The sequence below is a fragment of the Zeugodacus cucurbitae genome, chromosome 3 (genome assembly GCF_028554725.1).
Source record: "Zeugodacus cucurbitae isolate PBARC_wt_2022May chromosome 3, idZeuCucr1.2, whole genome shotgun sequence".
Taxonomy (NCBI): Eukaryota; Metazoa; Arthropoda; class Insecta; order Diptera; family Tephritidae; genus Zeugodacus; species Zeugodacus cucurbitae.
Genome location: NC_071668.1, coordinates 40,331,427 through 40,355,285, shown reverse-complemented (window position 1 = coordinate 40,355,285; position 23,859 = coordinate 40,331,427).

Below are 23,859 nucleotides of genomic sequence, written 5' to 3'. Positions count from 1 at the left end.
GTGAATTCACAACGTCAGTACGGTGCTTTAAATGCCTTGAATTTGGAGATACATCTCGCAACTGCATAAACGCAAGAGATCTTACCGGCTCTTGTTACCGATGTGGGGAAAAGAGGCATGCCGCCAAAGGCTGAAGAAAGGACCCTATATGTGTATTATGTCCTCAAGGGGCAAATAAACACCCGACTGGCAGCTTCAGCTGCCCAGCATATAAAAAAGCTGTTGGGAAAAATATAGAAAAATGATTAGGTGCCTCCAATTAAACTTAAATCAATGTTCGGCAGCTCAAGCCCTGCTGGCAAAAACTGTAGTGGACCTTATTACTTAGTGAACCATACAAGACACCAAATAGTGTCAATAACTGGATCGCAGACAAAAGTTTAAAATCTGCGATATGGACCTTTAATAATGTCCCTTTTGAAGAAGTTAGCGATAGCGAAGAAAATGGCTTTGTGTACGCAAAAAAAAAAGGAATACATTTATATAGTTGTTACGCTGCTCCTAGTTTAACCATTCTAGAATTCATGCTTTTCAAGCTTACGTCGCACGCAAGGGGAAATGTACCTCTAGTCATTGCTGGTGATTTCAATGCATGGGCTGTTGAATGGGGAAGTGCGATAACAAACATGAGGGGTACAGCATTATTATCATCTTTCGCAAATCTTGACTTGGTTCTCCTCAATGGATACAAACAACGGATACAAACAAACTTTATGAAAGGTAGGGGGTCATCATTTATTGATCTTACCTTCTTAAGGTCTCGCAAACAACATGGAAAGTCTCCGAAATCTGTACACACAGTGATCACCAAGCTATAATGTTCGAGATTAACTTGCGCAATAAGCAAAATTACCGTCGTGGTTTTGTATCTAAAATAATAAAAACAAGTTGGAAAACAAAAGTCTGTGACATGGAAATACTCGAATATGCTATAAGCCAAATTCAAGAGGACTCACAAGGCGATGGGGAAAGTCCAACAAAGCATATAACAAAATCAATAGTAATGGTTTGCGATTCCGCGATGCCTAGAAGAAAACATGGAGGAAACAAAGTTCCATTGTACTGGCGGACCGAAACAATCGCTCAACTAAGGGCTGAATGCTTAAAGTTTCGACGTAGGCAACAACGGGCTAGAGGAAGAGAAGATTTTGAGGAACTCCTGGCCCAGTTTCGGAAAAGAACTTCATAAAGCCATAGTCAGCAGCAAGAGCCATGCTTTTAACCAGCTAATTTCAGAAGTGGAAAATTACTCTTGGGGAAAAGCCTACCAGCTTGTAATGAATAAAATAGGGAGATCAAGAATCCCACCTGTATCCCCCACTATACTTGGTAGAATAGTCCATACTTTATTCCCAAGACGAGAACCAATGCAAATTCCTAATCTTATAATAAACCCGGAGGAAATCATGGAAGTGTCCCCTGAAGAATTAAAAACTGCGATGTCAAGAATAAAGACTAGAAAAGCATCGGGATACCAAATTTCGTTACCAAACTGGTTATACGTGGAAAACCACTTCTGTTTCGGAAAACAGATACAAAGTGCTTGAAGGAAGTAGTCTTTCCCAAATGCTGGAAACGCCAACGTCTCGTTCTACTCCCCAAGGGTGACACACCTTCAGGAGAACCCCCGCTATGTATGCTTGATACGGCCGGAAAAGTACTAGAAACGATAATATGTAGGCGGATCGAACAATATACCGAGGGAACTTCCGGGCTGAACCCAATGCAGTTCGGTTTCCGGAAAGGACGAAGCACTGTAGATGCTATGAAAGCTGTCACAAAAATAGCAAAGAAAGCATTGAGTAGTCGTAAGAGAGTTGAGACCATTGAGATCATTATTGATGGGCATATCATAAAATCGACCTCATATCTTAAATATCTGGGAGTTGTCTTGGATCACAGACTCTCATTTAAACAGCACTTGATAGCCACCCACATCAAACCGGCGCGATCTGTGTCGGCAATATCTAGAATAATGTCCAATATGCGAGGACCCCGACAACAAGTGAGAACGCTGTTCTTGTGTTAGTAATTCAATCATTATATACGCGGCGCTAATTTATTTCTCTGCGACCAAACATATTTCGTACATGAGAGGAGTCGCCTCGGTACACAGATTGGCATCACTAAGAACTTGCTGTGCGTTCAGAACAGTATCGGAGATGCAATAAATGTTATCTTGGGTAGACTTCCCATAGACATAGCCGCAGAGTGTTGCGCACTACTCCGTGATATAAGACACCATAAAGATTCCAATCAGCATGCACAAGAAATGGCAAAAGTCGATGAGAAATGCCTCTGTCAATGGCAGAAAAGGTGGAATATCTCAATTAAGGGAAGGTGGACCCACTCTCTCATGGGTCATGGCGGGGTGACTTATTACCTTACCCAGTTTTTATCCGGTCACGGCTGCTTCCGTGGATACCTGTACAAATTCAAGCACTTTGAATCTCCCTACTGCGTGGACTGTGTCCATTTTCGAAATGCAAGGCGAATCCTCTCCGAGAAATTAGGAAAACCCCTACCTTATGTGGGTTTTATGCAATAAATAAATTCACATTATCACAACTTTATTAAATGGAAACTTTCAACTTTATTAAATCAAAATTATTAGCTTAAATTCAACTTAAACTTTATTAAACTGAAAGGAAGAGGACCTGGCTCAGTGACGACTCGTATTGTAATGTCTCGCTGCCGTTCGGTTAAGTTTTACGAAAAGCTATTCGATCAAGTGGTCGTTCGTTAAAACGGTTGGTAGTATTGTTTATGGTGTGTAGAGATATTTTGTAATAGATTATGTAATAGAGTTCGGTATTTAGTGCTGCCACTGTATCCCAAATCCCACATTCGGTCATCCTGATGTATCGTTCGTCTCGAATGATGGCTTCCATCTTTTCATGTTCTCTGCGATAGTGGTAGTGCGCCCCGGACCTTCGTGATCACCCACTTTCTCCACCTCATATCGACCGTGTCTCTTAATTTGAATTATTTTGTATGGACCGAAAAATGTTCCTTTCAACTTGAGCCCTGTACCATACTGAGTTCGTTTTATCGCTACCAGTTCATCTATCTTGTAACTATCCTCTTTCTTCCTAGTCTTGTTAAATGATTTCCTATTTTCTTCGCGAATCTTTAAAACGTTTTGTTGCGCTTCTTTGCGCAATGCTTCTCGTTCTACGTCTAGCTCTTCGATGTGCATATCGTTTAGTAGTTCTTTTAATTCCATTACAGTGTTGACCCTCATTTCGACGCCCGTAAGCAAACGGAATGGTGATACTTTGGTGCTTCTCGGTGGGTTTTTTTTTTCGAAGGGGGAATCTTTCATAGATACCGTCTAACTAGACGGCATGTACGATTCATACTGCACGCTAATGGCACACCTCTTTCGGGACCACGCCCAGCTAGTATGTCTTACTATCGTGGACTTGCGTAACAATATACCTACGTACTAAACCCTTAACTCCGACTACTGTTTACAAGTCCAACGGGACCGCCGTTAGGCATTTCTTCGCAGGACCAATCTAAGCCAAAGATGGCTCTTCGAAATCACCTTTATGGTTTACCCTTCATTAATTATTCTGTTTTCGCTTCTGCGTTGCATTTCTTTTTTTCTCAATTCCTGGAGAGCAATTGCGGACCATGTTTTCACTGTATTCCATACGTCTTTACATTTAATCATGTGGTGCACAATATTTTCAGGCGTCACCCGTTCCTTTATAAGAGTCTCTATGTTTGATCTCTCTACCTCGTATTTCGGGCAGGTAAAGAATATGTGCTGCGCGCTTTCTTCACCGTTACCGCAGAAGGAACATTCGGATCCATTATCGTGACCGTATTTTAACAGATAATTTCTGAAGCAGCCATGTCCGGTCAGAAATTGTGTTAGATAGAAATCCGTCTCGCCGTGTTTTCTTTCCAACCAAGCTTGCACATTCCCGATTAGCTTGTACGTCCATCTTCCTTTGTCCGACCTATCCCATCGACTCTGCCATTCGCATATACTATTTAGCTTATATTCGTTCCGTTCTTCTGTTGTGAGTTGTCTTCCAATATCTCTGGACTTTTCGTACACTATTTTAAGTTCCATTGCCAAAATATCTGGCGGCATGATGCCCGCTATGATGGCAGCTGATTCGTGTGATACTGTACGGAATGCCCTTATAACCCTGATTGCACTTAGCCTAGTTACCGAACTTGCTTTCATTGCATATGTTTTATTTTTCATTGCAGATCCCCATATGGGTGCCGCATACATTAGCGCCGACTGGCTTACTTTAGCCAGGAGTGCCCTCTTGGTCTGACTCGGTCCGCCAATATTGGCCATCATTCTTGATAGGGCCGCTGTTACTCGCGCCGCTTTTTCACATGCCTTCTCGATATGCGTCTTGTAGTTCAGACGATTGTCTAATATTACGCCTAGATACTTCAGCGACTGTTGGGTGGTTATGTTGTATCCGTCAATGTTGAGTGTAATATTTTCTACTTTTTACCTGCTTGTAATTAATACTGCTTCGGTTTTTTGCCCTGCTAGTTGGAGCTTCTTTCCCGTCAGCCAGTTTTTGATCTTCAGAGCAGATTCTTCACATAGGTTTCTTATGTCAGTGAGTTCCTTTCCTACCACAGTTACTGCGATATCGTCAGCGTACCCGATTATTTGAGCCCCTTTTTGCAACGGAATTCGAAGCACCCCGTCATAAAGCACATTCCACAGCAGAGGACCCAGTACCGAACCCTGTGGTACCCCATCCGTAATTCTGTGCTCTTTAGGTCCGATAGATATTTTGATATGACTCTTAGTAAATAGCCCGGTGTCCTTCTGTATTGTAGGGCGCGCATTATGTTTGTCCAATTGGCCGAGTTAAAGGCATTTTTCACGTCAAACGTGACTACTGCACAATATTTTTTTGCACCATGCAACCATCTCGTCCCTTCTATAGCCATGTCTGCGATATTGGTCACTTTTTTGATAGCATCAATGGTTGACCTGCGTTTACGAAAACCATACTGGTTTTCGGCGAGTCCTGACTCTTGCTCTAAGTGTTTCTCGAGTCGTACACAGATTATTCGTTCAAGAATCTTACCGAGAGTGTCCAAGATGCAAAGAGGACGGTACGAACTTGGTTCTCCAGCTGGTTTTTTGGTTTCTGTAAAATAACCAATCTCTGCTTCTTGCATATTTTTGGAAACACACCTTCTCGAAGACAGCGGGTAAAAAATTCTGAGAAGGGACCCGTGTCATGTTTTACAGCAATTTTTAAGGCCTTGTTGGGGATTCCATCCAAACCTGGTGTTTTGTTGTTTCCAAACCTTTCTGCTGCTTGTATCACTTCCTCATCGGTGACCAATGGTGCGTCTATTTTCGCCGACGTGTTTACTAGTAGTGGTCGCTCTACACAACTCTGTATGCTTCGCCCCAGGGATTTTCGTCAATATTTTCGCAGAGCTCTTTGAAACATGAGAGTTTGCTCGTTTTTATTGCTTTCTTAAGCTCGTGTCTTTTCTTTTCAAAGCATTCGTGCAAATTTATGTACTCAGGCGATCTACGTCTTCTCTGGCAGTTTCTCCTATCGTGGTTGCATTCATGTCTTAAGTTATTAATTTCGTCATTCCACCAGTATGCAGATTTTCTGTAGGTGCCCAGTTTTTTTCTGCACATGGCGGCATCGCAAGCTTTACTGATGTGTCTCACTAATAACTGTGCCTGTTGTTCCGTATCTGATACATTCGCCAAATTGTTATCTAGCATAACACGGAAGAGATCTTCATCGAGTGTTACGGCTTTCCATCCTCTAGTTTGTACTTTCCTGACGCACAAGTGTTTTTGACTCTGGGAGTTTCCGATCTCCATTATAATGGCCAGATGGTCGCTATGTGTATAAAGATCAGTCACTTTCCAGCTTGTTAATCGCGCCAACGAGTTGCTAACAAACGTGATGTCTATCACGGAACCCCGACCGTTCTTTTCGAAAGTGTTCCTATTCCCAGTGTTTAGGAGCACCACCTCAAGCGACGAGAAGGCTTTTAGAAGTGCGTCTCCTCGTTTGTTAGTACTGACACTGCCCCATTCCAGCGCCCAAGCGTTAAAGTCTCCTGCAACCACGTTATTCCTGGTTATCAGAACTTCTCTTACTAGATCATCCAGTGTTCTTTCGAAAACGTCTTGTGACACACTCGGTGGTATATAGCAACTGTAGAAATTAATTCCACAGATCTTTACTCGCGTGTAATAGACCTTTCCCAATAACGGCTTTTCTTGGAAAGTTTTGTCACCACAGGACCATATAGCTGCTTTGTTTGAACTGTCAGATACCCATGTTGCGCTGTCTATGTTTTTATACTGTTCGTATAATATTCCAACATCTACTTTTTCTTCGTACACCGTCTGTTTAAGTAATTCTTGTGCCGCTTCACAGTGGTTTAAGTTCAATTGTATAATTTTCATTTGCTGTGCTTGTTATATGCGCTTTGATATAAAGGACACTTCTTGCTTCCTATTTGATGTTTCGAGTTATCTCTTCCCTGGTTTTTGCACACAATACAAGACGGCGTTTTGTCACACACCTGTGCAAAATGACCCTTTTCACCACATCGTAGGCAGCACTGGCTCCTATCTTCATTCATTCATCTATTTTTGTACATGTTCCTGCCAAGTGTCCATATTCCAGTCACCTAAAACATCTCTTTAGATTTGGCTTCTCTCGTAGTCGACACACTACCCAGCCTATCCGAATTTTTTGCGAGTCTAGTAGCAATCTTGCTTCCATTGCAGGAAGACTTACTACCGCTGTTTGAGTGCCAGAATACGCGGCTCTAAGACTTTTGATCGCACTCACGTCAAAATTACTTAGCTTATTTACTTGATTCCGTATAGCTTGGGAGATATCATTTTTGGTAGTAATTTCATCCAGGTCTCGGATTTCCACCACAACTTCGTGTGTGAGCGCTTTAATGTGTGCCTGATCTCCTAGAAGTTTACTTATCTCGCTCGTAAATTCTGTCGTACTTTCCATCTGTGCTTTTTTTAATTCCAACAGAATTTCACCTTTGGCCGTCTTCCTAATGCGTGATACATTTCCTCCGAGTTTCTGTAGTCTCTCCTCTGTCTTGACTCTCATTAGGATATCTCTGTAGGACATATCTCCAGAGCGCGCTATGACTATAGCATCAGGCCGCGCTGGTGGCTTACGTGCAATCAGTGCTATTAAATCCATGCGGCGACTAAAGGACGAAACACAAATTGCCCTCATAAGTCTTCCTGTCTCAACTTCAAACAAACTCGTCAGCACAAATAGGATACGTATAGGTTGGGTTAATTAATCCGTGAATTCACAACGTCAGTACGGTGCTTTAAATGCCTTGAATTTGGGGATACATCTCGCAACTGCATAAACGCAAGAGATCTTACCGGCTCTTGTTACCGATGTGGGGAAAAGAGGCATGCCGCCAAAGGCTGAAGAAAGGACCCTCTATGTGTATTATGTCCTCAAGGGGCAAATAAACACCCGACTGGCAGCTTCAGCTGCCCAGCATATAAAAAAGCTGTTGGGAAAAATATAGAAAAATGATTAGGTGCCTCCAATTAAACTTAAATCAATGTTCGGCAGCTCAAGCCCTGCTGGCAAAAACTGTAGTGGACCTTATTACTTAGTGAACCATACAAGACACCAAATAGTGTCAATAACTGGATCGCAGACAAAAGTTTAAAATCTGCGATATGGACCTTTAATAATGTCCCTTTTGAAGAAGTTAGCGATAGCCAAGAAAATGGCTTTGTGTACGCAAAAATAAAAGGAATACATTTATATAGTTGTTACGCTGCTCCTAGTTTAACCATTCTAGAATTCATGCTTTTCAAGCTTACGTCGCACGCAAGGGGAAATGTACCTCTAGTCATTGCCGGTGATTTCAATGCATGGGCTGTTGAATGGGGAAGTGCGATAACAAACATGAGGGGTACAGCATTATTATCATCTTTCGCAAATCTTGACTTGGTTCTCCTCAATGGATACAAACAACGGATACAAACAAACTTTATGAAAGGTAGGGGGTCATCATTTATTGATCTTACCTTCTTAAGGTCTCGCAAACAACATGGAAAGTCTCCGAAATCTGTACACACAGTGATCACCAAGCTATAATGTTCGAGATTAACTTGCGCAATAAGCAAAATTACCGTCGTGGTTTTGTATCTAAAATAATAAAAACAAGTTGGAAAACAAAAGTCTGTGACATGGAAATACTCGAATATGCTATAAGCCAAATTCAAGAGGACTCACAAGGCGATGGGGAAAGTCCAACAAAGCATATAACAAAATCAATAGTAATGGTTTGCGATTCCGCGATGCCTAGAAGAAAACATGGAGGAAACAAAGTTCCATTGTACTGGCGGACCGAAACAATCGCTCAACTAAGGGCTGAATGCTTAAAGTTTCGACGTAGGCAACAACGGGCTAGAGGAAGAGAAGATTTTGAGGAACTCCTGGCCCAGTTTCGGAAAAGAACTTCATAAAGCCATAGTCAGCAGCAAGAGCCATGCTTTTAACCAGCTAATTTCAGAAGTGGAAAATTACTCTTGGGGAAAAGCCTACCAGCTTGTAATGAATAAAATAGGGAGATCAAGAATCCCACCTGTATCCCCCACTATACTTGGTAGAATAGTCCATACTTTATTCCCAAGACGAGAACCAATGCAAATTCCTAATCTTATAATAAACCCGGAGGAAATCATGGAAGTGTCCCCTGAAGAATTAAAAACTGCGATGTCAAGAATAAAGACTAGAAAAGCATCGGGATACCAAATTGGTTATACGTGGAAAACCACTTCTGTTTCGGAAAACAGATACAAAGTGCTTGAAGGAAGTAGTCTTTCCCAAATGCTGGAAACGCCAACGTCTCGTTCTACTCCCCAAGGGTGACAAACCTTCAGGAGAACCCCCGCTATGTATGCTTGATACGGCCGGAAAAGTACTAGAAACGATAATATGTAGGCGGATCGAACAATATACCGAGGGAACTTCCGGGCTGAACCCAATGCAGTTCGGTTTCCGGAAAGGACGAAGCACTGTAGATGCTATGAAAGCTGTCACAAAAATAGCAAAGAAAGCATTGAGTAGTCGTAAGAGAGTTGAGACCATTGAGATCATTATTGATGGGCATATCATAAAATCGACCTCATATCTTAAATATCTGGGAGTTGTCTTGGATCACAGACTCTCATTTAAACAGCACTTGATAGCCACCCACATCAAAGCGGCGCGATCTGTGTCGGCAATATCTAGAATAATGTCCAATATGCGAGGACCCAGACAACAAGTGAGAAAGCTGTTCTTGTGTTAGTAATTCAATCATTATATACGCGGCGCTAATTTATTTCTCTGCGACCAAACATATTTCGTACATGAGAGGAGTCGCCTCGGTACACAGATTGGCATCACTAAGAACTTGCTGTGCGTTCAGAACAGTATCGGAGATGCAATAAATGTTATCTTGGGTAGACTTCCCATAGACATAGCCGCAGAGTGTTGCGCACTACTCCGTGATATAAGACACCATAAAGATTCCAATCAGCATGCACAAGAAATGGCAAAAGTCGATGAGAAATGCCTCTGTCAATGGCAGAAAAGGTGGAATATCTCAATTAAGGGAAGGTGGACCCACTCTCTCATGGGTCATGGCGGGGTGACTTATTACCTTACCCAGTTTTTATCCGGTCACGGCTGCTTCCGTGGATACCTGTACAAATTCAAGCACTTTGAATCTCCCTACTGCGTGGACTGTGTCCATTTTCGAAATGCAAGGCGAATCCTCTCCGAGAAATTAGGAAAACCCCTACCTTATGTGGGTTTTATGCAATAAATAAATTCACATTATCACAACTTTATTAAATGGAAACTTTCAACTTTATTAAATCAAAATTATTAGCTTAAATTCAACTTAAACTTTATTAAACTGAAAGGAAGAGGACCTGGCTCAGTGACGACTCGTATTGTAATGTCTCGCTGCCGTTCGGTTAAGTTTTACGAAAAGCTATTCGATCAAGTGGTCGTTCGTTAAAACGGTTGGTAGTATTGTTTATGGTGTGTAGAGATATTTTGTAATAGATTATGTAATAGAGTTCGGTATTTAGTGCTGCCACTGTATCCCAAATCCCACATTCGGTCATCCTGATGTATCGTTCGTCTCGAATGATGGCTTCCATCTTTTCATGTTCTCTGCGATAGTGGTAGTGCGCCCCGGACCTTCGTGATCACCCACTTTCTCCACCTCATATCGACCGTGTCTCTTAATTTGAATTATTTTGTATGGACCGAAAAATGTTCCTTTCAACTTGAGCCCTGTACCATACTGAGTTCGTTTTATCGCTACCAGTTCATCTATCTTGTAACTATCCTCTTTCTTCCTAGTCTTGTTAAATGATTTCCTATTTTCTTCGCGAATCTTTAAAACGTTTTGTTGCGCTTCTTTGCGCAATGCTTCTCGTTCTACGTCTAGCTCTTCGATGTGCATATCGTTTAGTAGTTCTTTTAATTCCATTACAGTGTTGACCCTCATTTCGACGCCCGTAAGCAAACGGAATGGTGATACTTTGGTGCTTCTCGGTGGGTTTTTTTTTTCGAAGGGGGAATCTTTCATAGATACCGTCTAACTAGACGGCATGTACGATTCATACTGCACGCTAATGGCACACCTCTTTCGGGACCACGCCCAGCTAGTATGTCTTACTATCGTGGACTTGCGTAACAATATACCTACGTACTAAACCCTTAACTCCGACTACTGTTTACAAGTCCAACGGGACCGCCGTTAGGCATTTCTTCGCAGGACCAATCTAAGCCAAAGATGGCTCTTCGAAATCACCTTTATGGTTTACCCTTCATTAATTATTCTGTTTTCGCTTCTGCGTTGCATTTCTTTTTTTCTCAATTCCTGGAGAGCAATTGCGGACCATGTTTTCACTGTATTCCACACGTCTTTACATTTAATCATATGGACAATATTATGCACAATATTTTCAGGCGTCACCCGTTCCTTTATAAGAGTCTCTATGTTTGATCTCTCTACCTCGTATTTCGGGCAGGTAAAGAATATGTGCTGCGCGCTTTCTTCACCGTTACCGCAGAAGGAACATTCGGATCCATTATCGTGACCGTATTTTAACAGATAATTTCTGAAGCAGCCATGTCCGGTCAGAAATTGTGTTAGATAGAAATCCGTCTCGCCGTGTTTTCTTTCCAACCAAGCTTGCACATTCCCGATTAGCTTGTACGTCCATCTTCCTTTGTCCGACCTATCCCATCGACTCTGCCATTCGCATATACTATTTAGCCTATATTCGTTCCGTTCTTCTGTTGTGAGTTGTCTTCCAATATCTCTGGACTTTTCGTACACTATTTTAAGTTCCATTGCCAAAATATCTGGCGGCATGATGCCCGCTATGATGGCAGCTGATTCGTGTGATACTGTACGGAATGCCCTTATAACCCTGATTGCACTTAGCCTAGTTACCGAACTTGCTTTCATTGCATATGTTTTATTTTTCATTGCAGATCCCCATATGGGTGCCGCATACATTAGCGCCGACTGGCTTACTTTAGCCAGGAGTGCCCTCTTGGTCTGACTCGGTCCGCCAATATTGGCCATCATTCTTGATAGGGCCGCTGTTACTCGCGCCGCTTTTTCACATGCCTTCTCGATATGCGTCTTGTAGTTCAGACGATTGTCTAATATTACGCCTAGATACTTCAGCGACTGTTGGGTGGTTATGTTGTATCCGTCAATGTTGAGTGTAATATTTTCTACTTTTTACCTGCTTGTAATTAATACTGCTTCGGTTTTTTGCCCTGCTAGTTGGAGCTTTTTTCCCGTCAGCCAGTTTTTGATCTTCAGAGCAGATTCTTCACATAGGTTTCTTATGTCAGTGAGTTCCTTTCCTACCACAGTTACTGCGATATCGTCAGCGTACCCGATTATTTGAACCCCTTTTTGCAACGGAATTCGAAGCACCCCGTCATAAAGCACATTCCACAGCAGAGGACCCAGTACCGAACCCTGTGGTACCCCATCCGTAATTCTGTGCTCTTTAGGTCCGATAGATATTTTGATATGACTCTTAGTAAATAGCCCGGTGTCCTTCTGTATTGTAGGGCGCGCATTATGTTTGTCCAATTGGCCGAGTTAAAGGCATTTTTCACGTCAAACGTGACTACTGCACAATATTTTTTTGCACCATACAACCATCTCGTCCCTTCTATAGCCATGTCTGCGATATTGGTCACTTTTTTGATAGCATCAATGGTTGACCTGCGTTTACGAAAACCATACTGGTTTTCGGCGAGTCCTGACTCTTGCTCTAAGTGTTTCTCGAGTCGTACACAGATTATTCGTTCAAGAATCTTACCGAGAGTGTCCAAGATGCAAAGAGGACGGTACGAACTTGGTTCTCCAGCTGGTTTTTTGGTTTCTGTAAAATAACCAATCTCTGCTTCTTGCATATTTTTGGAAACACACCTTCTCGAAGACAGCGGGTAAAAAATTCTGAGAAGGGACCCGTGTCATGTTTTACAGCAATTTTTAAGGCCTTGTTGGGGATTCCATCCAAACCTGGTGTTTTGTTGTTTCCAAACCTTTCTGCTGCTTGTATCACTTCCTCATCGGTGACCAATGGTGCGTCTATTTTCGCCGACGTGTTTACTAGTAGTGGTCGCTCTACACAACTCTGTATGCTTCGCCCCAGGGATTTTCGTCAATATTTTCGCAGAGCTCTTTGAAACATGAGAGTTTGCTCGTTTTTATTGCTTTCTTAAGCTCGTGTCTTTTCTTTTCAAAGCATTCGTGCAAATTTATGTACTCAGGCGATCTACGTCTTCTCTGACAGTTTCTCCTATCGTGGTTGCATTCATGTCTTAAGTTATTAATTTCGTCATTCCACCAGTATGCAGATTTTCTGTAGGTGCCCAGTTTTTTTCTGCACATGGCGGCATCGCAAGCTTTACTGATGTGTCTCACTAATAACTGTGCCTGTTGTTCCGTATCTGATACATTCGCCAAATTGTTATCTAGCATAACACGGAAGAGATCTTCATCGAGTGTTACGGCTTTCCATCCTCTAGTTTGTACTTTCCTGACGCACAAGTGTTTTTGACTCTGGGAGTTTCCGATCTCCATTATAATGGCCAGATGGTCGCTATGTGTATAAAGATCAGTCACTTTCCAGCTTGTTAATCGCGCCAACGAGTTGCTAACAAACGTGATGTCTATCACGGAACCCCGACCGTTCTTTTCGAAAGTGTTCCTATTCCCAGTGTTTAGGAGCACCACCTCAAGCGACGAGAAGGCTTTTAGAAGTGCGTCTCCTCGTTTGTTAGTACTGACACTGCCCCATTCCAGCGCCCAAGCGTTAAAGTCTCCTGCAACCACGTTATTCCTGGTTATCAGAACTTCTCTTACTAGATCATCCAGTGTTCTTTCGAAAACGTCTTGTGACACACTCGGTGGTATATAGCAACTGTAGAAATTAATTCCACAGATCTTTACTCGCGTGTAATAGACCTTTCCCAATAACGGCTTTTCTTGGAAAGTTTTGTCACCACAGGACCATATAGCTGCTTTGTTTGAACTGTCAGATACCCATGTTACGCTGTCTATGTTTTTATACTGTTCGTATAATATTCCAACATCTACTTTTTTTTTCCGATGATATCAATATCATCGGCGTACGCCAGGAGCTGTACACTCTTGTAGAAGATTGTACCTTCTCGGTTTAGCTCTGCAGCTCTTATAATTTTTTCCAGCATCAGGTTAAAGAAGTCGCACGATAGTGAGTCACCTTGTCTGAAACCTCGTTTGGTATCGAACGGCTCGGAGAGGTCCTTCCCAATCATGACGGAGCTTTTGGTGTTGCTCAACGTCAATTTACACAGCCGTATTAGTTTTGCGGGGATACCAAATTCAGACATCGCGGCGTAAAGGCAACTCCTTTTCGTGCTGTCGAAAGCAGCTTTAAAATCGACAAAAAGGTGGTGTGTGTCGATCCTCTTTTCTCGGGTCTTTTCCAAGATTTGGCGCATGGTGAATATCTGGTCAGTTGTCGATTTTCCAGGTCTAAAGCCACACTGATAAGGTCCAATTTTTTTTTTGACGGTTTTGTTGACGGTGGGCTTTAGTCTTTCACACAATACGCTCGATAGAACCTTGTATGCGATATTTAGGAGGCTGATCCCACGGTAATTGGCGCAGATTGTGGGATCTCCCTTTTTATGGATTGGGCAGAGCACACTGAGATTCCAATCGTCAGGCATGCTTTCTTCCGACCATATTCTGCAAAGAAGCTGATGCATGCACCTTATCAGTTCTTCGCCGCCGTATTTGAATAGTTCTGCCGGTAATCTATCGGCCCCCGCTGCTTTGTTGTTCTTCAAGCGGGTAATTGCTATTCGAATTTCTTCATGGTCGGGTAATGGAACATCTATTCCATCGTCATCGATTGGGGGATCGGGTTTGCCATCTCCTGGTGTTGTACTCTCACTGCCATTCAGCAGTTCGGAGAAGTGTTCCCTCAATAATCCCAGTATGCCCTGGACATCGGTTACCAGATTACCACCTTGGTCTCTACATGAGGATGCTCCGGTCTTGAAACCTTCGTTAAGTCGCTTCATTTTTTCATAAAATTTTCGAGCATTCCCTCTGTCTGCCAGCTTCTCAAGCTCTTCGTACTCACGCATTTCGGCCTCTTTCTTTTTTTGTCTGCAAATGCGTCTCGCTTCCCTCTTCAGCTCTCGGTATCTATCCCATCCCGCACGTGTTGTGGTCGTTTGCAATGTTGCGAGGTAGGCAGTCTGTTTTCTCTCCGCTGCGAGACGGCACTCCTCATCGTACCAGCTTGTTTTTTGTCGTTGCCGAAAACCAATTGTTTCGGCTGCAGCGGTACGCAGTGAGTTTGAGATGCCGTTCCACAGTTCCCTTATACCGAGATGCTGATGAGTGCTCTCAGAGAGCAGGAGTGCAAGTCGAGTAGAGTATTTCGTGGCTGTCTGTTGCGATTGCAGCTTTTCGACGTCGAACCTTCCTTGTGTTTGTTGACGGGCATTCTTTGCTGCACAGAGGCGGGTGCGTATCTTCGCTGCGACCAGATAATGGTCCGAGTCTATATTTGGTCCTCGGAGCGTACGCACGTCTAAAACACAGGAGACATGTCTTCCGTCTATCACAACGTGATCGATTTGGTTCCGCGTGTTTCGATCAGGAGACAGCCAAGCAGCTTGATGTATTTTCTTATGCTGGAATCTGGAACTACAGACGACCATATTTCGGGCCCCAGCGAAGTCGATCAGCCTCAGGCCGTTTGGCGATGTTTCGTCATGGAGGCTGAATTTTCCGACTGTTGTGCCAAAGACACCTTCTTTACCCACCCTGGCGTTAAAATCACCAAGCACGACTTTTACATCGTGGCGGGGGCAGCGCTCATAGGTGCGTTCTAGGCGCTCATAGAAAGCATCTTTGGTCACATCGTCCTTCTCTTCCGTTGGGGCGTGGGCGCAAATCAGCGATATGTTGAAGAACCTCGCTTTGATGCGGATTGTGGCTAGACGTTCATCCACCGGGGTGAATGCCAGGACTCTGCGACGGAGTCTCTCTCCCACCACAAATCCAACACCAAATTTGCGCTCCTTTATATGGCCGCTGTAGTAGATGTCACAAGGACCCACCTTCTTCCGTCCTTGTCCCGTCCATCGCACTTCTTGGATGGCGGTGATGTCAGCCTTAAGTCGTATGAGGACATCAACCAGCTGGGCAGAGGCACCTTCCCAATTAAGGGTCCGGACATTCCAGGTGCATGCCCTTACATCATTATCCTTAAAACGTTTGCAGGGGTCGTCATCAAAAGGGGGGTGTCTCATCCGAGGCTTTCGTAGATTTTTCATTGGGGGGTGTTTTTATGTGGTGGGTCCCAAACCCTACGCACAACCGCATAAGCGGGCTTCGCCTTCTCACTTTAGCTCGCCTTCAAACGGATGTCTGTTGGCTACCCAGAGGATACTTGGTCTAAAACCGGAAGTAGTGAGCTGCTTGAACCATGTGGAGAAGAATCGTTTCTGGCCACTCCCAAGTGAGTGACAATCAAAAACTTTCCTCACTTGCGTGAACTTCTACACATGATCCCATCATCCTATATGCGCTTTGATATAAAGGACACTTCTTGCTTCCTATTTGATGTTTCGAGTTATCTCTTCCTTGGTTTTTGCACACAATACAAGACGGCGTTTTGTCACACACCTGTGCAAAATGACCCTTTTCACCACATCGTAGGCAGCACTGGCTCCTATCTTCATTCATTCATCTATTTTTGTACATGTTCCTGCCAAGTGTCCATATTCCAGTCACCTAAAACATCTCTTTAGATTTGGCTTCTCTCGTAGTCGACACACTACCCAGCCTATCCGAATTTTTTGCGAGTCTAGTAGCAATCTTGCTTCCATTGCAGGAAGACTTACTACCGCTGTTTGAGTGCCAGAATACGCGGCTCTAAGACTTTTGATCGCACTCACGTCAAAATTACTTAGCTTATTTACTTGATTCCGTATAGCTTGAGAGATATCATTTTTGGTAGTAATTTCATCCAGGTCTCGGATTTCCACCACAACTTCGTGTGTGAGCGCTTTAATGTGTGCCTGATCTCCTAGAAGTTTACTTATCTCGCTCGTAAATTCTGTCGTACTTTCCATCTGTGCTTTTTTTAATTCCAACAGAATTTCACCTTTGGCCGTCTTCCTAATGCGTGATACATTTTCTCCGAGTTTCTGTAGTCTCTCCTCTGTCTTGACTCTCATTAGGATATCTCTGTAGGACATATCTCCAGAGCGCGCTATGACTATAGCATCAGGCCGCGCTGGTGGCTTACGTGCAATCAGTGCTATTAAATCCATGCGGCGACTAAAGGACGAAACACAAATTGCCCTCATAAGTCTTCCTGTCTCAACTTCAAACAAACTCGTCAGCACAAATAGGATACGTATAGGTTGGGTTAATTAATCCGTGAATTCACAACGTCAGTACGGTGCTTTAAATGCCTTGAATTTGGGGATACATCTCGCAATTGCATAAACGCAAGAGATCTTACCGGCTCTTGTTACCGATGTGGGGAAAAGAGGCATGCCGCCAAAGGCTGAAGAAAGGACCCTCTATGTGTATTATGTCCTCAAGGGGCAAATAAACACCCGACTGGCAGCTTCAGCTGCCCAGCATATAAAAAAGCTGTTGGGAAAAATATAGAAAAATGATTAGATGCCTCCAATTAAACCTAAATCAATGTTCGGCAGCTCAAGCCCTGCTGGCAAAAACTGTAGTGGACCTTATTACTTAGTGAACCATACAAGACACCAAATAGTGTCAATAACTGGATCGCAGACAAAAGTTTAAAATCTGCGATATGGACCTTTAATAATGTCCCTTTTGAAGAAGTTAGCGATAGCCAAGAAAATGGCTTTGTGTACGCAAAAATAAAAGGAATACATTTATATAGTTGTTACGCTGCTCCTAGTTTAACCATTCTAGAATTCATGCTTTTCAAGCTTACGTCGCACGCAAGGGGAAAGGTACCTCTAGTCATTGCTGGTGATTTCAATGCATGGGCTGTTGAATGGGGAAGTGCGATAACAAACATGAGGGGTACAGCATTATTATCATCTGTCGCAAATCTTGACTTGGTTCTCCTCAATGGATACAAACAACGGATACAAACAAACTTTATGAAAGGTAGGGGGTCATCATTTATTGATATTACCTTCGTAAGGTCTCGCAAACAACATGGAAAGTCTCCGAAATCTGTACACACAGTGATCACCTAGCTATAATGTTCGAGATTAACTTGCGCAATAAGCAAAATTACCGTCGTGGTTTTGTATCTAAAATAACAAAAACAAGTTGGAAAACAAAAGTCTGTGACATGGAAATACTCGAATATGCTATAAGCCAAATTCAAGAGGACTCAAGAGGACTCCTGGCCCAGTTTCGGAAAAGAACTTCATAAAGCCATAGTCAGCAGCAAGAACCATGCTTTTAACCAACTAATTTCAGAAGTGGAAAATTACTCTTGGGGAAAAGCCTACCAGCTTGTAATGAATAAAATAGGGAGATCAAGAATCCCACCTGTATCCCCCACTATACTTGGCAGAATAGTCCATACTTTATTCCCAAGACGAGAACCAATGCAAATTCCTAATCTTATAATAAACCCGGAGGAAATCATGGAAGTGTCCCCTGAAGAATTAAAAACTGCGATGTCAAGAATAAAGACTAGAAAAGCATCGGGATACCAAATTTCGTTACCAAACTGGTTATACGTGGAAAACCACTTCTGTTTCGGAAAACAGATACAAAGTGCTTGAAGGAAGTAGTCTTTCCCAAATGCTGGAAACGCCAACGTCTCGTTCTACTCCCCAAGGGTGACAAACCTTCAGGAGAACCCCCGCTATGTATGCTTGATACGGCCGGAAAAGTACTAGAAACGATAATATGTAGGCGGATCGAACAATATACCGAGGGAACTTCCGGGCTGAACCCAATGCAGTTCGGTTTCCGGAAAGGACGAAGCACTGTAGATGCTATGAAAGCTGTCACAAAAATAGCAAAGAAAGCATTGAGTAGTCGTAAGAGAGTTGAGACCATTGAGATCATTATTGATGGGCATATCATAAAATCGAGCTCATATCTTAAATATCTGGGAGTTGTCTTGGATCACAGACTCTCATTTAAACAGCACTTGATAGCCACCCACATCAAAGCGGCGCGATCTGTGTCGGCAATATCTAGAATAATGCCCAATATGCGAGGACCCAGGCAACAAGTGAGAAAGCTGTTCTTGTGTTAGTAATTAAATCATTTTATACGCGGCGCTAATTTATTTCTCTGCGACCAAACATATTTCGTACATGAGAGGAGTCGCCTCGGTACACAGATTGGCATCACTAAGAACTTGCTGTGCGTTCAGAACAGTATCGGAGATGCAATAAATGTTATCTTGGGTAGACTTCCCATAGACATAGCCGCAGAGCGTTGCGCACTACTCCGTGATATAAGACACAATAAAGCTTCCAATCAGCATGCCCAAGAAATGGCAAAAGTCGATGAGAAATGCCTCTGTCAATGGCAGAAAAGGTGGAATATCTCAATTAAGGGAAGGTGGACCCACTCTCTCATGGGTCATGGCGGGGTGACTTATTACCTTACCCAGTTTTTATCCGGTCACGGCTGCTTCCGTGGATACCTGTACAAATTCAAGCACTTTGAATCTCCCTACTGCGTGGACTGTGTCCATTTTCGAAATGCAAGGCGAATCCTCTCCGAGAAATTAGGAAAACCCCTACCTTATGTGGGTTTTATGCAATAAATAAATTCACATTATCACAACTTTATTAAATGGAAACTTTCAACTTTATTCAATCAAAATTATTAGCTTAAATTCAACTTAAACTTTATTAAACTGAAAGGAAGAGGACCTGGCTCAGTGGCGACTCGTATTGTAATGTCTCGCTGCCGTTCGGTTAAGTTTTACGAAAAGCTATTCGATCAAGTGGTCGTTCGTTAAAACGGTTGGTAGTATTGTTTATGGTGTGTAGAGATATTTTGTAATAGATTATGTAATAGAGTTCGGTATTTAGTGCTGCCACTGTATCCCAAATCCCACATTCGGTCATCCTGATGTATCGTTCGTCTCGAATGATGGCTTCCATCTTTTCATGTTCTCTGCGATAGTGGTAGTGCGCCCCGGACCTTCGTGATCACCCACTTTCTCCACCTCATATCGACCGTGTCTCTTAATTTGAATTATTTTGTATGGACCGAAAAATGTTCCTTTCAACTTGAGCCCTGTACCATACTGAGTTCGTTTTATCGCTACCAGTTCATCTATCTTGTAACTATCCTCTTTCTTCCTAGTCTTGTTAAATGATTTCCTATTTTCTTCGCGAATCTTTAAAATGTTTTGTTGCGCTTCTTTGCGCAATGCTTCTCGTTCTATGTCTAGCTCTTCGATGTGCATATCGTTTAGCAGTTCTTTTAATTCCATTACAGTGTTGACCCTCATTTCGACGCCCGTAAGCAAACGGAATGGTGATACTTTCGTGCTTCTCGGTGGGTTTTTTTTTTTGAAGGGGGAATCTTTCATAGATACCGTCTAACTAGACGGCATGTACGATTCATACTGCACGCTAAGGGCACACCTCTTTCGGGACCACGCCCAGCTAGTATGTCTTACTATCGTGGACTTGCGTAACAATATACCTACTTATATATATATATATATATTTGGCGTAGGAACCGCTTTAAGCGATTATAGCCGAATCCACCAGAGCGCGCCACTCATTCCTCCTTTTTGCTTTTTGGCGCCAACTGGAAACACCAAGTGAAGCCAGGTCACTTTGCACTTGGTCTTTCCACCGGAGTGGAGGTCGTCCTCTTCCGCGGCTTCCTCCAGCGGGTACTGCATCGAATACTTTCAGAGCTGGAGTGTTTTCTTCCATCCGTACAACATGACCTAGCCAGCGTAGCCGCTGTCTTTTTATTCGCTGAACTATGTCAATGTCGTCGTATAAATCGTACAGCTCATCGTTCCATCGTCTGCGGTATTCGCCGTTGCCAATGTTTAGAGGACCATAAATCTTGCGCAAAACCTTTCTCTCGAAAACCCCAAGAGTCGTCTCATCGGATGTTGTCATCGTCCACGCTTCAGCGCCATACATCAGGACGGGAATAATGAGCGACTTATAGAGTTTGATTTTGGTTCGTCGAGAGAGGACTTTACTTTTCAATTGCCTACTCAGTCCAAAGTAGCACCTCTTGGCAAGAGTGATTCTGCGTTGGATTTCAAGGCTGACATTGTTGGTGTTGTTAATGCTGGTTCCCAGATAAACGAAATTATCTACAACTTCAAAGTTATGACTGTCAACAGTGACGTGGGAGCCAAGACGCGAGTGCGCTGACTGTTTGTTTGATGACAGGAGATATTTCGTCTTGTCCTCATTCACCACCAGACCCATACGCTTCGCTTCTTTATCCAGTCTGGAAAACGCAGAACAAACGGCGCGGTTGTTGCTTCCGATGATATCAATATCATCGGCATACGCCAGGAGCTGTACACTCTTGTAGAAGATTGTACCCTCTCTATTTAGTTCTGCAGCTCGTATTATTTTTTCCAGCAATAGATTGAAGAAGTCGCACGATAGTGAGTCACCCTGTCTGAAGCCTCGTTTGGTATCGAACGGCTCGGAGAGGTCCTTCCCGATCCTGACGGAGCTTTTGGTGTTGCTCAACGTCAGCTTACATAGCCGTATTAGTTTTGCAGGGATACCAAATTCAGACATCGCGGCATAAAGGCAGCTCCTTTTCGTGCTATCGAAGGCAGCTTTAAAATCGATAAAAAGATGGTGAGTATCGATTCTTCTCTCTCGGGTCTTTTCCAAGATTTGGCGCATGGTGAATATCTGGTCCATTGTGGATTTTCCAGGTCTAAAGCCACACTGATAAGGTCCAATCAGTTCGTTGACGGTGGGCTTTAGTCTTTCACACAATACGCTCGACAAAACCTTATATGCGATATTGAGGAGACTTATACCACGGTAGTTGGCGCAGATTGTGGGGTCTCCCTTCTTATGGATTGGGCAGAGCACACTAAGATTCCAATCGTCAGGCATGCTTTCTTCCGACCATATTCTACAAAGAAGCTGATGCATGCACCTTATCAGTTCTTCGCCGCCGTATTTGAATAGCTCGGCCGGTAATCCATCGGCCCCCGCCGCTTTGTTGTTCTTCAAGCGGGTAATTGCTATTCGAATTTCTTCATGGTCGGGTAATGGAACATCTATTCCATCGTCATCGATTGGGGAATCGGGTTCGCCATCTCCTGGTGTTGTACTTTCACTGCCATTGAGCAGGTCGGAGAAGTGTTCCCTCCATAATCCCAGTGTGCTCTGGACATCCGTTACCAGATTACCTTCTCGGTCCCTACATGATAATGCTCCGGTCTTGAAACCTTCTGTTAATCGCCTCATCTTTTCATAAAATTTTCGAGCATTACCCATGTCGGCCAGCTTTTCAAGCTTTTCATACTCACGCATTTCGGCCTCTTTCTTTTTAGGTCTGCAAATGCGTCTCGCTTCCCTCTTCAGTTCTCGATATCTATCCCACCCCGAACGTGTTGTGGTCGATCGCAACGTTGCGAGGTAGGCAGTCTGTTTTCTCTCCACTGCGGAACGACAATTCTCATCGTACCAACTGGTTTTTTGGCGTTGCCGGAGACCAATTGTTTCGGCTGCAGCGGTATGCAATGAGTTTGAGATGCCGGTCCACAGCTCCCTTATATCGAGATGCTGATGAGTGCTCTCAGAGAGCAGGAGTGCAAGTCGAGTAGAAAATCGTTCGGCTGTCGGTTGTGATTGCAGCTTTTCGACGTCGAACCTTCCTTGTGTTTGTTGACGGGCGTTCTTTGCTGCACAGAGGCGAGTGCGTATCTTTGCTGCTATTAGATAATGGTCCGAGTCAATGTTTGGTCCTCGGAGCGTACGCACGTCTAAAACACTGGAGACATGTCTTCTGTCTATCACAACGTGATCGATTTGATTGCGCGTGTTTCGATCAGGGGACAGCCACGTTGCTTGATGAATTTTTTTATGCTGGAATCTGGTACTACAGACAACCATATTTCGGGCCCCAGCGAAGTCGATCAGCCTCAGGCCGTTTGGCGATGTTTCGTCATGGAGGCTGAATTTTCCGACTGTTGTGCCAAAGACACCTTCTTTACCAACCCTGGCGTTAAAATCGCCAAGCATGATTTTGACATCGTGGCGGGGGCAGCGCTCATAGGTGCGTTCTAGGCGCTCATAGAAAGCATCTTTGGTCACATCGTCCTTCTCTTCCGTTGGGGCGTGGGCGCAAATCAGCGATATGTTGAAGAACCTCGCTTTGATGCGGATTGTGGCAAGACGTTCATCCACCGGGGTGAATGCCAGGACTCGGCGACGTAGTCTCTCTCCCACCACAAATCCAACACCGAATTTGCGCTCCTTTATATGGCCGCTGTAGTAGATGTCACAAGGACCCACCTTCTTCCGTCCTTGTCCCGTCCATCGCACTTCTTGGACGACGGTGATGTCAGCCTTTAGTTGTATGAGGACATCAACCAGCTGGGCAGAGGCACCTTCCCAATTAAGAGTCCGGACATTCCAGGTGCATGCCCTCAAATCATGATCCTTAGTACGTTTGCAGGGGTCGTCATTAAAAGGGGGGTTTCTCATCCGAGGCTCGGTGTTTGTTTTCATTGGGAAGATTTTTTTATGTGGTGGGTCCCAAGCCCTACGCACAACCGCACAAGCGGGCTTCGCCTTCTCACTTTAGCTCGCCTCCAAACGGATGTCTGTTAGCTACCCAGGGGATACTTGGTCTAAAACCGGAAGTCGTGAGCTGCTTGAGTCATATGCAAAAGAATCGTTCCTGGCCCCTCCCAAGTGAATGGCAATCAGAAACTTTCCTCACTTGCGTGAACTTCTATATATGACCCCATCCCCCAAACTTACTACTAAACTACTTACTAAACCCTTAACTCCGACTACTGTTTACAAGTCCTACGGGACCGCCGTTAGGCATTTCTTCGCAGGACCAAGCTAAGCCAAAGATGGCTCTTCGAAATCACCTTTATGGTTTACCCTTCATAAATTATTCTGTTTTCGCTTCTGCGTTGCATTTCTTTTTTTCTCAATTCCTGGAGAGCAATTGCGGACCATGTTTTCACTGTATTCCACACGTCTTTTAATCATGTGGTGCACAATATTTTCAGGCGTCACCCGTTCCTTTATAAGAGTCTCTATGTTT